This window comes from Podarcis cretensis (assembly GCF_951804945.1).
Source record: "Podarcis cretensis genome assembly, chromosome: 17".
NCBI classification, from domain to species: Eukaryota; Metazoa; Chordata; class Lepidosauria; order Squamata; family Lacertidae; genus Podarcis; species Podarcis cretensis.
This window is the reverse complement of record NC_137187.1, coordinates 16,010,071-16,019,740: the sequence shown is the minus strand read 5'-3', so window position 1 is coordinate 16,019,740 and position 9,670 is coordinate 16,010,071.

The following is a 9,670-nucleotide window of genomic DNA, read 5'->3' as shown; positions in this document are numbered from 1 at the left end:
TTTTTTATTTTCTGATGGCTAAGGAAAGGCATCATACAATACATGTATTGTAACAAAAATCCTGGGTGTCCACTTCTGTGTCAGCAAAATGCTTTGGGGGGGGGGGGTTTGTTGATTTTTCAGCAGATACATGTGGGGTGTTTGTTTGTGAAGAAATTGTGTTTTCCATTGTGTTACTTCCTCGGTGACTTCCCCTGAATTTCTCTTTCAAAGGGTTAAGCCTCCTCTGCCATCAGTTCTCTGTTCTAATTCCCCCTTTCTTGAAGAGATTTAAATTTTCATAAAGATTCTATAAGGAAAGCAGAAAGCAGCAAGAAATATCAAGTAAAGGTATCGGAGAGGAGATCAGTGTAAATGGAAACACGAGACTTATGGTTTTGTTACATATGGTTTTATTTTGGATTTGTCTGTTTATTTTGGAGTTGTTTGTTGTAAATAATGTATATTATGTGAATAAAATAATTGATAATAATAATAATAATAATAATAATAATAATAATAATATGAAGGTGATAGAACAGGACGTCCCTATTTTCATCGGAGAAATGTTGGAGGGTATGAAAAATATGAATGGTGTTTTTATGTTTTTAATGCTGTAATGTAGTTCTGCTTTTGTTTTCAAATGTGTTATAAGTCTCCTGGAGACGTCTGGGTAGCAAGCAAGCAACAATGACATTTCAACACTACAATCACAAACAAGCACACACTGACTAGCATCAACTATTAGGCCTCAGCTTCTGGCTGGCAGGACAATTGCAATACATTTTGCCGCCTGAGGCAAAGAACAAAATGGCGCCCTCTCCTTCCACTTCTAGAATCCAACTGGCAGCAGAATCTTGCTTCAACACTGGGATGAGATGCTGCCCATAGACTAGGTTGGGTGGCAGAAGGAAACAGAGGGCTACTGGATGTTCTGCCCTGAGAGTCTGCTGTCTGAGGAAGCTGCCTCACCCTGCCTAATGGTAGTGCTAGCCCTAAAGACAATTAGAGGGGGAAATGACAACCATTTCTTCTGAAACATATATCCTAGGTTTTGCCATGTGAAGAAGAACATTTGGGCCTTCATACTCCCTTTGTGTGGGAGTCTAAAAACAGGGTTATGTTAAGAAAGGATTTAAAGAAAATGTACCAAAATAATTATTGCTGTTGATTTATAAAAAAAGGTGTAGTCTGCTTTTTGCCCCAAAGGCCCCAAAGTGATTTCTGCCATAAAATTCTGCAATCCTTAAAGCCAAACACAATTTGAAACGTAGCTGTACAAACCAAGCAATATGAAAATCCTAGGATACTGTAGAAATGTTTCACAATAACTGAAAACAGGTTTGCCAGCTGCTCCCAAATACTTGCTCCTGTGCCTTTTAAAGAACCATGAGTGGCAGAAATTAGTAGCGGGTTAAGCTTTCGGGGCCTGGAGATAAATATTACCATCTTCTAATCCTGACAAATCAAACAGCTGACAAAGTCACAAGAACAAGGGATGGTAATAAATAAAGGTAGCCACTTTAATGGGAAGGCACACTGCAATATTATCCAGCTTTTCTCACTATATTCGGCAGACTGTGAGCCAATCCTCTATGTTAGGGTTCCTATATTTCAAAAGGTGAAAATCTGGACACAAAAGTTGCTGAGCTTGCAGGGCAGGGCGGAGGGGGGGGGGGGTGTTGCTGACATTTTTTAGCTATGTCCAGATTTCCCCAGACATTTTGCTGATTTCCACCCGGACACTGCTTATGACTGCAGTATGCTGGGTTTATCTGGGAAATTTGGATGTACGGAAATACCTACGATTCCCTATGTATATGCAAGAAAAACTATAGCATTTTGGTTGTTCTTTTGAAGGAGATTGAACCACAGAATGGTCTTGAATGGCTTTTCATTCCCAAACACAGTTGCCAACAGATGCAAGTATTAAAAAATAAAATAGAGAATTTCCAACACCAAAGTAACAGGTTATCTTGTTCCCTATTGAGCAAATGCAACGACTGTGATAAAAATACATCTCAAGACACAAACCGATCTTCAGTAATAGCAGAGCAGCATTTTTTTACTTCCATGCTAGCTAATAGCTCCTGACAAGGAATATGAAAATATACTACCATGTGGATATTTTCCCATCAGTGCAAAATGTTACCAGCAATTGACCCAGGCCCTGCTGAGCATAAAAGCCCCCTTTTATTAAAATGGCATGCTTCTACCATGTTAATGCTGTGTTATTTCCCCCCCCCCACCTAGTGTTTTGGAAATGTTGTTTAATAGACAATAGTTTGACAAGTATCTGTAGTTATACAGACTGTTCATAGAGTGAAGGCACAAACCCCAATAACTCGCTGGAATGAATGCTTTCATTAATTTAAATGAGGGTAATCGGATGTGGAAGATGGCAGCACTCCTGCACCTTTAATAGCTGTGCAGGAGAGGGGATTTCAGCAAGTGCCTGTGGCATGGGATTGCCTCTTCTGCAATATTAAAGGTGCAGAAGCCTCCCCCCCATCACCCTAATTTCAACAGAATTAACTGCTAAGGAAGTGTTCAGGAATATTTTAATGTTCTCTCTCACCGCTGGTGTCAGTAGTTTTGTTAGTCCTCATTTAATCTATGATAGCACGTGATTTCAGAAATAGTTTCTGCATTTAGAAATAGTTTTAAATTATTTCACCAGATGGAGTTGCTAGCTTTCGAACCCTCCCTTGAATAGCAGTTTAAATTACAATGATTAGCAAGTCATAATGTTTAGGTCCATGCCATTAAAAGCTGCACTTGCTGATTTCTGCCTTTCCAACCCCATGAAGGGGATGGGAGCAGACCAGCTGGCAATGATACAGCCTAGTGCTTGTAAAAATTAATCTTAAGGCATTTTGTGTAAGAAGCCGTTAAATAAATATCAGCTGGTAAAGGGATCTGCAGCTGTGGAGCAATAATAGAAAGAGAAAGAGGACTTTTCCTGCTAACCTGTTTATTGAACAGTCATTCTGGTTTGCTTGCTCAAAGCTTTTGTGGATGTTAGGCTATGCCTGGTCTTTATTGAGCATTCATTCTGATTTATTTACAGGGAGGTTATAATGACAATGAGCATTCCACCTGAATTGTTTGCCACGGCAGTTATAAACCTTCCCATTAGCAGAATCTGTGAAGATGCGGAATACAAGAAGAGATAAAAAGAGGCAGAAGAACACAAAGACTTAGCAGGGAAATATAGAAAAGCACAAATGTTGCCAGCTGCCCTTTGCAAGGAGACGTGCATCTATCCACAAATAAAAACAGAAGTAGTAAAATACATGAAATGTATGAATAGCTTTTGGGAGGAAGGTTCTAGAAGGTTTGCTGTTCCAAGAGACATGAGAGTCAGTGTTTCGGGTGGGCTAAATATACTGTATCAGGACTGAGCAGAATTGTATCACTGCTGCTGCTGCTGCTGCTGCTGCTGCTAGTGCTAGAGTGTGGTCTGAAGGCATGGGAGTCTGGTACTGGCTAGTGCAGGGGTCGGCAAACTAAGGCCTGAGGGCTGGATCAGGCTGGATCAGGTGTGCACCTGGGTCATAAATCAGGCCTGCGCCCCGCGCCGTGAAGCCGGAACCTGCTGCAAAGCCAAGACTCCTGGCAAACAAGCGGTGGCAGCTCTGCCACTCAATCGCCACACCTGGTTTACCTCAGCAGCGTTTGATTGGCAGAGACATCCCCGTGCCGCACTGAGGTAAACTAGGCATGGCATCTGATTGGCAGAGCCACCGCTGCTCGGCCTCTTCCTCCCATCACAAGGAAGCAAGGCAGCGCCCACCACCGGCTCTGGCTCGTCTCACCTTGCCACCTCTGGAAGTCCACTTTCCCTTCCCTGCCAGCTTCCACCTGCACCGCCAGGAGACCGCCAGGAGACGCTGCGTCTCGGAACATAACTGTACCCTGCTCTGCCATTGGATGCATGGGCACTAAGAGCCTAAGGACGCACATACTCGCAAGTAAGCTGCAGTCGTTTCAAGGCCGCTTGTTCAGTGCCTGAAGAACTGCTCAAGCCCACTGAGATGAAATACGCTATGGATCGCGTCCTGGAGAAGGTAAGCACAGCAGCTGACCCCCCTCTCCTGATGACACCCAACTCTATCTGTTGATGGATGGCCATCCTGACTCAGCCCCAGACACACTGATCAGATGTTTGGAAGCTGTGGCTGGATGGTTACGTGGGAGCCAGTTGAAGTTAAATCCTTCGAAGACAGAGGTCCTTTGGCTGGGACAGGGCGATATGGGATTGAGGGGGCAACTCCCATCTCTTGCGGGGGTGCAATTAGTGCCAGCACCGTCCGTTAAGAGTTTGGGTGTAATCTTTGACACCTCCCTTTCCATGGAGGCGCAGATTGCAGCTATAACAAAGTGTTACGGCTAAAATCTGGGTGCGGGGCTACTCTGCCACCCAGCTCGTCAGACTAAGTGTCCGCGGGTCCCTGCGGAAGAAAATGAGCTCAGCCGGGCACAGGAGCAAACTGCAGAAGATCCAAGTTTATTGTGCAACAGGTTCAAGACGAGATTGAACAGCGAGAAAGAGGTGACATGAACTTTTGAAACTCCCTCCATGTCCCAGAATACAGTGCAAAATACATCCCAGTTACATCATGAATACATTAAGGAAAGGTTGGGTTACACCGGATTAACATATGGAGGAGGGAGGGGGGAATATGCAGAGCTGGAGATATGCACAGATAAGCGCTTCCTGAGTGCCGGTGATGGGAAGACAATGGTCCATGTATGCATAGTCTGTCACCTGGCATTGCCCGGAGGAAAGGTTTGGCAGAGTGATTTGACAGGATTAGGGTCTTGACACCTTACTTGAGGGATTATGGAGGACAGGGGAGGGGTGATGGAGTCCTAGAGAAATTGAGCAAATTGGCACATTGATTTTCTATGGATTTTATAGATTTTAGTCCCTTTTGACATTGACAATTGGAAATGAATTGATATATTGTAGCAAAGAAGAAGGTGAAGAAGACATGCCCCCCCCCCTCCGTATCAAAAGGCAGCATTTTTTCATCTCCGCCAAGCTAAGCAGTTGGCTCCTTACCTCTCTCGCCCTGACCTAGCCACTGTGATCCATGCGATGGTCACCTCCGGACTGGATTATTGTAACTCGCTCTACGTGGGGCTGCCCTTGAGACTGACCCAGAAACTCCAGCGGGTGCAGAATGCCGCAGCAAGACTCCTTACGGGGTCCTCGCTGCGAGATCACATTCACCCAGTGCTATACCAGCTGCACTGGCTCCTGGTGGAGTACAAGATCAGGTTTAAGGTGCTGATTTTAACCTTTAAAGCCCTATACGGCCTAGGACCCTCATACCTATGGGACCGCCTCTCCTGGTATGTCCCACAGAGGAACTTACGATCTTCAAACAAAAACATATTGGAGGTCCCAGGCCACAGAGAGGTTAGGCTGGCCTCAACCAGAGCCAGGGCTTTTTCGGCTGTAGCTCCGATCTGGTGGAACGCTCTGTCACAAGAGACTAGGGCCCTGCGGGACTTGACATCTTTCCACAGGGCCTGCAAGACAGAGCTGTTCCACCAAGCCTTTGGCCAGGGCACAGCCTGACTCCCTCCTTTGGCAATCTTCACAGAACTCTAGCTCAATGGTTGCCATCAATTTGATTTGAAGTAATTTTTTAATGAAATGATTTTAGAATGTTGTATTATTTTATTGTTGTTAGCCGCCCTGAGCCCGGCTTCGGCTGGGGAGGGCGGGATATAAATAAAAATGTATTATTATTATTATTATTCCAGCTCTGCCCCCTGTGACACTTCTCAGGCCTGCCACAAGGTCCGAGGGACAGTGGACCGGCCCTTGGCTAAAATAATTTGCTGACCCCTGGGCTAGTGCTTGGAAGGTGATTGTATGGAAACCACATGCAGCGCTTCCTGTTTGCCAACTGAGGTGAATATGCCACCGCATTGCCTCCCTTACTTGCACTGTGGGGCATGTGAAGCAATGCCAGTGGCTTCCAAAGAGATCTTGTGAGATCTCACCAACGTCTTACAAGATCTCTTGCGTTCTGTGATATCTAATGAGATTTCAGTGAGATCTTGCGTGATTTTGGTGAGCTCTTTGCTCATGGAGGCGCCACCTCTTGGCTTCCCTGACATCTTGGGTTCCACAGGGGAAGAAAGGCAAGCTGTGAGAGTGTGAAAATATAGACAAATTATTTCCATATATAATTGACAAATTTTCCATAGCGCAAGCCTCATTGCAACCATCCGTCCGATCAATCACTGTTTACTCCTGCTTTATATGTGGATTGCTGAGGTGCAAAGAGAAGCACTTGTCCAAGCTGGATCTATGGCAACAGGGGAACCGGAGTTTAGACAGGTAGCCACCAGAGATCTTCACAGTTGTGGCACTCCAGGGGTAGAACCAGGGTAGCCAGTAGCATAGCGTGGGAAGGGCCAAGGGAGCGGTTGTCCCGGATGCAAAATTGTTAGGGGTGCAAATTTTTAACAACTGGTGCTGCCTCAGTACAGCTGTGCACTTCCATCTCTGGGCTCCACTGAAAATAGCTTCTCCATATGAACCAGGAAGTGACCTCTCCAGATGACAGAATGACTTCTTTTCTTATCTCTGTGGCTGCGATTTCCTGGGTGATGCAGATGCCATTAGACAGTTGAATGTGCATGTGTTCTCCATCTGTTCCCATTTCTCCATGTGGCCCTGGGCGCTGGCAATCCACGCTATGCCATTGAGTCATAGAGGCAGAGTTCCTGCACCTTAAGTGTGGTGTAACGATTTTAGCTGGGAATTTTGTCATGCAAGCTACACCTGCTGAAATCCCCACTTCTACACAGCTATTAAAGGTGCAGGAGCCCCATATAATGTAGCTGTTTCTGGGCCAAGCCCAAATTCTGCTTTCCAAATGCAAATATAGAAAAGCATTGGATTCTTGATGCAGTTATGATGAGTCTGCTTCTGTGGCCATGCCGCTTATCAACTTTGTTTTTTGATAGTACTGGGCTCTTGTGTCGGACCAAGAGGAAGGTCAGGGTGGAGAGAACCTTGACACAATCTGGTGGTCATGGATGAGTTTTAAAACCAGGACAGAACTTGGTGGGTCAAGAGTGAAGTCATGATGGAACCTGGTAGTCCTGGATAAGGTGAAATAGAAACCTGTTTGGTTACAGGTGAAGAGCCAAGGCAGAATCTCGAATTCACTTGCTTTTCAGACATCCTGCTACTTATCTGATCAAATACAGCAGGAGTGAGGAATCTATAACCCACCCGATGTTGACAGACTCTAACTCACATCAGCCCCAGGCAGCACAGGCCATGTTGAGCAGGGTGGTGGGCGGTGGAGTCCAACATCTGAGGCCCAAAAGTTATCCAACCTGGAAATACAGCTTAATGGGTACAACCATTAAAATACTGGCTGATTGGCATCCCTATGATGACCTGTAAGGAAAGGTCTCCTGTCTTAAAGTCACCTCAGTCACTTTAGCAAGATGTTATCCTTCCTGTCTGCACATTGCAGAATACATAGCTTATTGTCACTTGGCATTTGGAATCAAGGAACATCTTTTTCTGATGCAGTTAGTGTCAAATGTAAAGATAAAACTGATGTTTATCAGAGACGAGGCCCAGAGAGGACAATTTGAATCAAATGAAAGCCAGAGAAGATTAGCAAGCAGAAAAACAGAGAGAGAGAGAGAGAGAGAGAGAGAGAGAGAGAGAGAGAGAGAACACTATGTCAGATATGCTTTATTCACAGGAAAAATAAATCAGAGTTAATGGATCTTGGAGATTTTGCGATGTGCTGTTTGTAAGAAACTATTATTCCTCCTGTGCTGTTTAAAACACGAGCTATTCCTTGTTTTGATTTATTAAATGTGTGTGTGTATAATGCTAATATATCTATTGAAAGCAGTGAAAACGGGTAAGCATGTATATGTCAAATCATATTAAAGCAGCTACTGTGACTGGAGGATGCAGGGGAGATGGCTGAAGCTTTTGCTGCTGCTGGTGGGGCCGGGGGGGGGCAAACAAATGGACAGTGGTAGCAATGGTGAGGAGGGATGCAAACCTGCTCAGAGATGGGAAGTCCGCTGAAGGCCATCACACCCAAATCCCCATGTCCCCCCCCCACCCCCAAGGACAAACCCCAAAGATCTTTAGTGGCTTGTAGCTGCACATGCAAAGCGACTTCACTGAAAAAGTGGAAGTGGTCTAAAATGTAGGCACTCCAGGATACCTGTGATGGTCTATTCCAGGCATGTCCAAAGTCCATCTTGGGGGCCAAATTTGGCCCCCTGGCTGGTTTTATTTGGCCCCCTGGCAGTTTATTTATTGGTGTCAAATCCTAAAAAAAGCTCAAAAAGGTCAATTCTAAAAAAAAAGCTCAAAAACTGCCACCCTAGCAACCCTAAAAAGCTCAACAGCTTCAATCCTAAAAAATGGTCAGCAACTTCAATGGTTCCACTTCATCAAATCTGGCCCTCTTTGAATAAAGTTTGGGCACCCCTGGTATTCGCATGTATACACACACACCATCACTGCATGGGTGCTCTGCATGTCGGAACCAGCAACAATGGAATGGGGTTGGGGTGGAGAATAACCGCACGCCCCCCATACCAGCAAATTGAATGCACACAACACATTTAAGAACATCTCAGGGAATAGCTCGGTCAGCAGAGCAGGAGGGGGGTGGGGTTGAGCCCCACCTTGGGCAAAACATTCCTACGTTGCAGGTAGGGTTGCCACGTGTCCTGTATTACTCAGGATTGTCCTGTATAATGCAGAATTGTCCTGTATTTCAATATAAAATGCTACATTCTGTATTGATACAGTTTTGCCCTGCACTTCAGATCTTTTCTCTCTCAGCCAAGTTAGGGATCCTCTCCAAATACATGAAAGGGTATGCGAAAGGTCATGTATTTTATCTCCGGGTAGCCCAGCACAGACAGATTTACAAATTCACGTGAACGTGTGTGCATGAGTGACAAATGCCAGATGGCCCATCTTGTGAGGCTGAAATGGATTGCTTTGAAGTCACTTCAGCACCGGATAGAAAAAAAACAATCGCCCCCCCCCGCCCTGTATTTTGCCAGAACAAAGGTGGCAGCCCTAGTTGTGGGGGGCGTCGGTCTAGAGGACCTTTGGGGACCCCTCCAACCATTCTACGATTCTCAAAACAAAGGGACGGGAACTGCGCAACCTTAACCCCAGTCTACTCAGAAGTAAGACCTGTTGAGTGTCCTGGGGTAAGCGGGGTTAGAATCCACCAGCAGCATAACAAGGCAGCCGGTGCTTCTTCCACCAAACAGGGATGCGCGCTGGCGGGCGCGAGAGAAATCCATTTCCCAGGGATCATCCGGGAAAGAGAGCGAGAGAGAAAAGAGGGGCGGCTGCCCCGCCGAGCAGCAGCGGGCGAGGAGGGAAGCAGGCGCCGCAGGTCCCTGCTCCGCCTATGGCTGCTCTCCTTCTCTCGGCGCGGGGAGGGCGGAGCCTCGGCGCTTAGCCTCTCCGGGGGAAATTGCTCCGAGGAGCCGCGGCCGCCGCTGTTGCTGCTGCTGCAACGTCGAGTCTTTCCTGCGCGGGGCGGGCCGGGGGCGGCTCCGGGCGCGCGAAAGGCGCGGGGCGGCTCCGGGCGCGCGGGGCTCTGCCCGTCACGGCCGCTTCCCTCCGCCCCTTTCCCGGCCAGCCCAGGAGCGG